Source organism: Triticum dicoccoides, chromosome 6A, assembly GCF_002162155.2.
Source record: "Triticum dicoccoides isolate Atlit2015 ecotype Zavitan chromosome 6A, WEW_v2.0, whole genome shotgun sequence".
Taxonomy (NCBI): Eukaryota; Viridiplantae; Streptophyta; class Magnoliopsida; order Poales; family Poaceae; genus Triticum; species Triticum dicoccoides.
Window position 1 is genome coordinate 50,837,234 of NC_041390.1, and position 7,453 is coordinate 50,844,686.

The 7,453-nt window shown below is 46.9% G+C and overlaps 1 long non-coding RNA gene across 1 annotated transcript in view; it reads right to left on the reverse strand.

The window, feature by feature from the left end:
- Positions 1-603: 603 nt before the first annotated feature.
- Positions 604-7,453, reverse strand: part of LOC119316227 — a 17,141-nt gene continuing 10,291 nt past the window's right edge. Inside the window, exon 3 of the long non-coding RNA XR_005152829.1 lies at positions 604-848. This is a non-coding gene — a long non-coding RNA (uncharacterized LOC119316227). The remainder of the gene's footprint in view (positions 849-7,453) is intronic.

Below are 7,453 nucleotides of genomic sequence, written 5' to 3' on the forward strand. Positions count from 1 at the left end.
AATGAGGGATATCTGGGACATCCATGACGAGTCCGGAAGTTTCCGGTATACAGGGGTGGACTGGTTGCAGTTACTTCTAGGCACATGTACTGAAGAGATGAGATGTAAAATTCTGTTGATTCTATGGAGGGCTTGGCGATTGACAAGTAGCTGAACTGCATCCATGGAAACGGCAAGGAGCAAATTTCGGATCCATAAAAGGCATCTCGGTCTGTCGCCGAATGGACACGTGCAACAGCGCTGAGGAAGCAGAGGCGAGTGCAGCTCTGATTGGCTTGTCGGCCCTCCTGAAGGCTGACAACATTTTTATTGCCAGAGAACTGATTGAGCCAGTGAGTAGCAGATGAGTTTGTTTTCCTTTCGTCAGAGACATCAAGAGGTTGCTTGCTTGCTTCGCTTCCCATCAGTCATGTGCTCTCTGAATGTAGTTCTATCTGATGAGTTTGTAACTCTTCCTCGAAACAAAAAAAAAAAGGAAAACTGAATCCCACACAACATGGGACAGGCAAAGGATACTGAAAAGAAGCGTGCACACGCAACTAACAGGTGAGCTGGCCTCGGCGGTTCTTGCTTGGAAGGCATCAGGCAAATGAACCGCACGAGTAAACCGACAGGGCCAACACTGATCATTCATTAGTCCAAGAAAGTCACTGGGTCCTCATACAGAACTTAGATAATACGCAGAAGGTAAGCTGGCAAATGAAGTGATTCGTTTCCACAGTTCACATACTTCACAACCGGCCATTACAGAGGGCCAATTTCTGAGCACAGAGCACATTATACAAAAGGAACCTACAGCACACAACCCATTTCTGCATCTTCGCCAACCGGAATGCAATCCTAGATACCTGTGGGTCAACAAATTTCATCAGTCAAACCAATTTGTATACTAACTCATGGAAAGGCCGTTAAGTTTATGTATAAGAATGACTCAAACGGTAAACATTAACTCATAGACATCCTAGATTATCAAAAAGTAGCTTATTATCATGGGCATATAAGGGGTTCACGGAACCATCTGGTTGCTAGCTCATAGACATACTTATTAGAAATGAATGAGCTAGCTAGTCAGTAACAGATCGAATTTGATTAGCTCATGCAGTACAGGTGGCGTGCAGCATCTTATTAATAGACACACTTCCTTTCGACCAAAATAAATGTCAATGTTTATTAAATTCTGTTTATTAAACTATTTTTACATATTTTTGAATTAGCGGGTTGTGGGCCAGTAGAGTGACTCCCATACTCTCTTGATCTAGCTCGTAATTTCTTGGGAAGGTTACCTAACGCCCCTCGGGCTTGATCGGTGTAATTCCGAAACCGGATTGGCCGATTCGGAGTGGGAGTAGCAATGGCGCCCGTCGAAGCCAAGCGCACAGACTCGGCAAGTTATTTCGACCATGGAGCAGTTCGAGGAGTGGGTCATGAAGGAGCTCGAGAATCTGAAGCTGGTCCGTGAGAAGTTCAAGAGGATGGACGAGGTCGCCAAGCGCCTAGATGGCATTGATCAGCCTTGAGGGTCAGACCAACAAGATACAGACCAAGGTAAACCACAGAATGTCCTCCATCAGGGATGGCGTCAGGAGCAGGTTACAGCAGTTAGGACACAGAAGGCACCACCACAGCCGACCTCCCTGGCATCGGTAGGAGATGGATTGCTTCCCTCCCCACCTCCCTGCCCACCGCCGCCACTGCAGATCCCACAGATGCCGCCGCTGACGGGATAGAACACGTCTGAACAACAACCTGATGGCGGGCGGCTGCCTGACAAATAACATGATTGTCGCCTGTGGATGCCAAAGATGGAGTTTCCCAGATTTGATGGAACTGATGTTTGGACAGGTTCGACGCATTCTTCCTCCTCTGCGACATTCCTGAGGGGTTCAAAGTTACTTCAGCTACTCTGCATCTGTGGGGTGACGCAACAAACTGGTATCACACGTACAAGAGTATGGTGGGATGGCTGGATTAGGAAGAATTTCAGTGTTGTGCTTCAGGAATTTGACTTCAATACTCACCATGACAAGATGCGCTGTTGCTGGTGAAACATGAGGGTACGGTGGAGAGGTACAACCGAGCGATCAGCTCAGCCAATTGGCATACCAAATCCTTCTGCATGAGCTGGCTGTAAGTGATACTTATCTGGTCACCCGATTCATTTTGGGACTGAAGGATGAGTTAAAGGGCGCTGTTAGGATTCAGTTTCCAACTACTGTAGCAGCGACAGCAACATGTGCAACACAGTTCAGGAAGAAACTCTCCATAGAGCCAAGACCGACTGGATAGCATTCCCTACAGTTGGGCGGCAGGACAATCATCAGACTGCGCCATGAGGGAAGCTACAGCATGCGAGACAACTGAAGAAGTACAGTCGCACTAATGGCCTGTGCTTCAGTTGTGGCGAAAATAGAGTCCTGCCCATGTCTGTGTTAAAGCGGTACCAGCTCAAGTTCAGGCAATGGAAACAGTGGAAAGTGCAGATGTGCTCATCTCAGACATAGTGCTTGATATCATTCCAATTGAAAAGCGGTCCCATTATTTTCTCCAGGCCTGCTTTGACTAAATCAACGGAGGCTGGAAGAAGAGTCACTGCTGTCAGGCGCTAATCATCCAAAACTATTCGCCTGCATGCTACGATTGGCAATCAAGTTGTCCCGATTCTTCTAGACTCTAGAAGTTCTCATAGTTTTTTATTTACTCTGCTTTGCTTGATCGCATCAACATGGTGCCCGCTTCAGTGGATGTTCCTCTCACAGTTAAAGTTTCGAACAGTGACAAAATGCTCTATCAATCTGAAGTGCCTGACCTGTGTTGGTGGATTCAGGACTAGCCATCCAGTACAGTGTGAAAGTTTTAGAGCTAGGGGAATATGATATAATAATATCGCTTTTCTTTCTTCCTCTCGTAGAAAGGAAAGGAGATCCGCCTAGCCACCAGGAAAGGGGGGGTCGCCGGATCCACGCGTGTGGATTGTTTTTAGGCCCTAGTTGCTTAGGTTTTTAGGCTGTTCATCGTCTTGGCTTCAGCGGCGGCGATGGCTGCGCTAAATAAAGAATCTTCAGATCCTTCCCTGACAAGGCGATTGGTCCTATGGTTGGGGATGGATTTGGAAACCGCTGAGCGGCATTCACACAGTTAATTAACAGAAAACCGGGCAAAAACCATCACAAACTTGCATTCACACAACACCCCACACACGCCTCACCTAGAGGGCCTCATCAAGATCGCACCACCCGCATCATCATTATCACTTCTCCCCACATGGCGTCATCGCCCTCCCTAATCTCTGAGCAAGGGACTCCGACCCGCACAAAACGAACATTGACTCAATCCTCCCCGTAGAGGCGCTGCGAAAACACAAGAAAGCCCATGCCAAACTCAGCCTCCCACGCCGAGGGCAACGCAGCTCCGACTCTAAAGGATAGCTCCGAAGGAGAACTATGCAAAGTTGGCGCCGCGGAATACCACCGAACAAGCCACCTGTTGCCTGTCATTGTCGCCACTGGATCCCACCAGTGTAGCTCTGACTTCACCGCGATTAAACAACCTGAGGTAATCCCATGAACACGTCGGAGAAGAGCCGACTACCGCAACCATTACCGTGTGTCCGACATCACGCACTCCCATCATTGTTGCCACAGAAGCCTTGATGCCAACACCGCCATCATCCATCGGTCCCGCTTGCTAATGCATAGCTCCAAAGACGAAGCTCCCGAGGGGGGATACGATGCCATAGCACCGATATCGTCCAATCACACGGATCTAAGGTCGTGTTTGTCTAGGTCTATGTGGTTAGGCGATTCTCATGAACTTGCATCAAGAGAAATATTGCAAGTGTCCATGAGAGGAGAGGATGACATCAAGTATTGATGATCATGGTTGACAAATGCAAATTCAAGAGAGGCATCCCGAAGGATTACATGCTTATAGCTTGCGAACGATCACGTAATGGACGTGAAGATAGTCTACAAGAAGACGCTTTCCATGGTATATGGGGAGCTATCTGATGTCTTCACCAACTATCGTGGTCAAGATCATTTTTCCAACTTGAGCCAAGCGTAATGTCAACACTAAGCTCAAGTGGAATGCTCTAGCCAAAGGTATTAATTCCTGTGATTTTAGTTGTGTGGATCGATGACCATGGAAGAAAGATATACACTCAAGAATGGATTTTTGGAAGCTATCTAGTGTAGCTCTTTTACGTTCTTCAGTTATAGAGATCCCGCACTATTAAGAGGGGATCAAAGGGGTTCAAGATGGATTTGCTCAAGTCAATGTTTTCTATACAATATTCCACTCAAATCATTCACACAAATAAGCATACCTAGTTCGTACTTCTACTTTTTAGTCAAATTCACTTAGTAGTCGGATGATCTGGGTTCCTTCCCGGATGTCCGGGCTATGGCCGAATGATCTGGGTTTTTCCTATAGCCTATATATACCCCTTCACCACTTCGTGAAAGGGCTGAGCAAACACAAATATCTGACCTAAAACTTAGAAAAGCTCCCTCTCCTTACTCCTACACCAAATCTTAGATCTGGGGGAGATTTGTGAGAGTTCTTGAGAGAGATTTCACCCATTGATAGATCCACTCCTCTCTTTTGACCAAAGCAATTTGTGATTTGAGCAAGTCTTGAGCATTCCCCCCTTGATCTTGTTACCCTTGGTGGTTGGAGACTCCTAAGTAGTAGAAGTGCTCTGGTGAAGAATCAACTTGTGATTTGCCCCCCGAAAAGTTTCTAAATGTGTGGAGGCTGCCTTAGGACTTGTTCAGCATAATCCACCTGGAACGCCCAGGGATCATGGCCCAATCCACGTGGTCCACCCCGGCTTGGAACAGTTCCCCATGGATCATAATTTACTTGTTTGGTTTTGGCTCGGTCGTGGAAATTCTCGGCCCAAACCATGCCGACCCCGTCCAATACATGGGGGATGAAAAAATCGTCTTCGACGCGTGGAACGAATCCACACGAGGCGACGGAAACCTACCGCTGCAACCGGGGTGAAGTGGCGACGACAAGCGATGACATCGTACTGTCGGCGACACAACGACAACATCCACAACGGCTTCTTTCTCTCCGGTAAGCTAGCTCTCCATCTCCACCCACCCCCACCCCCCGGCCGATGGGTCCCCTACTACATCCAAGCCCCGATGCCGGCGGCGGACGAACATTATTGTGCACTGGAACTTTGACAACGACTGATGCCGCGTTGGCTAGTGAAGCTTTTTGTTCTATATCTTCTTGTGTTGCATTCCATTCATGGCATGTGTTGTGCGTGGTTGTGTGTATTTGTCACTGCTTCTTCTTGGATGAGGAAGTAATGGTGTATCTGTTATGCCAGCTCTATGTATGAACGATAGATTTGTCGAACAAGAGATTATCGTGATAAAGTTCCTTCGACATATATTTCTTTTCCTGTGAGCTAATATTGCAGTATTGGAGAAAAAAATCTTCATATTTGTATAGTATCTCAAAGTTTTGTAGCTGTGTCAAGCTAGCTCATTGTTTGCCAAACTGTACATGTGCAATACCTTGAAGCTAACCGAACAAGAGAATGATACAAGGATTAAGAGGGGATATGTTAACGGGGATTGGTGACAGGCAAGGGATCAATTCAATCCCCACGTGGTTTAGTTCCACTAGGGGATTGGTTCCCCTGCAACCAAACAAGGCCTCGAGGTCTACCACTAGTGGTTGAGAATCACCTTCGTGCTGATATCTCAAGGAGAATAGGGTAAGCCTTTTTGGTGTTAGTGTGCCTTCTTGGTAAAACCCATCCCTCCAACAGTGACTAGCTTCCCTCCAAGGAAGTGAACATCGAGATACATCCTCCTTTTCATGACTTTGGTTTCCCTAAGCCAAGCTCCTCATTTGTGGTTTACTTTGGTCAGTTGACCGTGCATTCATTATATCTTGTTGTTCTCATTATGTTGTGTTGGCTATTCCCTTGTAGAGATTAATTAGGCCTACACTTTATATTCCCCAAATCATACTTGCTACTATTGATATATCTTGTGATCAGTGCGAATTGCTAACTTGTGTCATACACTTCCTCTTATGATATTGCTCAAGTTTGTGTAACTTGCTTGCACTTGCTAGTATCCTTGTTGTGCTCATCTTATTTAGATTAAGTTGTTGGTGCACTTAGTTGAGCCCAGTATATTTAGGATTTGTGCTTGAAAAGTATCCTCTCGGCTTATTTTTGCATTAGGGGGAAGTCAAATCAGTATAAGTTTTTTAAAACGCCTATTCGCCCCCTCTCCCTACAGGCGACACCGTGGTCCTTTAAGCACCGGCCCGAGCAGAGCCATAAGTCCAGGCGACCACCTCCTCCCCGTCGGGACCGCAGTCACCACGCCCTGACGCTGCCGCCCTCCCGCATGCACCCCACATCCTCCCAGGCGATGAGCTCCACCACACCACACGCAGCCGACCACGCCCCGTGAGTATCACTCCCACCACGAGCCTGAGCAGCCCCGCCGCCGCCATCCTCCTGGTGTGGGCTTTGCCCGTCAGGATCCTTCAGCAACGGTCGAGGGTTAGAGGAAGGCGGTGGGGTAAGGCCTGCCGACGGCAAGGAAATGCCGCCCGTGTCGGCCCTGGAGCGACACATGGCCTTTTTTGCAGTGTGTTTGTGATGCAATCTATGCCTTTGGCCAATCAGGAAGTATGTACTTGTGAACATGGATGACATCCTAGTCTATAGCAAGGATTTGGCTTAACATCCCCAACACCTTACCACAGTGTTCCAAATTTTCGGGGAATCAACTGTTTGCAAAGCTATCCAAATGTTCTTTTTTCTCAGCCTCAGTTATAATATTTGGGACATAAAATCTCAGCTCAGCGCGTAGCTACAGACCCAGCCAAAACTTAGGCCATGTTACAGTGGCCTATCCCTACAAATATCACTAAACTAAGAGGCTTCTTCGGGCTCACAGGGTACTGCAGGAAATTTGTCAAAGGGTATGGAATTCTGGCTAGACGTCTAACTGCATTATTATAAAAGAAATCTTTACAATGGAACCCAGAAGCTTAGGTGGCCTTTGATAGTTTGAAGCAAGCTATGATCACCGCCACTGTCCTAGTGTTTTAGCCCTTTTGCATGAGACTGATGCATGTGCAGCAGGGATTGGAGTTATCCTTATGCAACAGGACCACCCTGTAGCATTTTATAGCAAGGTCCTCAGTGTCAGTAATTAGAGATTGTCCAAAAGGAATTCTTGCTATTATCATATTGTGAGAGATGGAGATCATATTTGTGTAAGGGACCATTTGTTAATAAGGGCCTGTTTGGGACTGCTCAGCCTCACCAAAATCAGTTTCACTCCACCAAATCCACTTTGGAGTAGTTTTATACATAAGTTGTAGCACTACCAAAGAGAATGTTTGGCTTTCATGTAGTTCTAGCTTCAAGAATGGAAATTTTGGTGAAAAGGATCTATTTGACTGG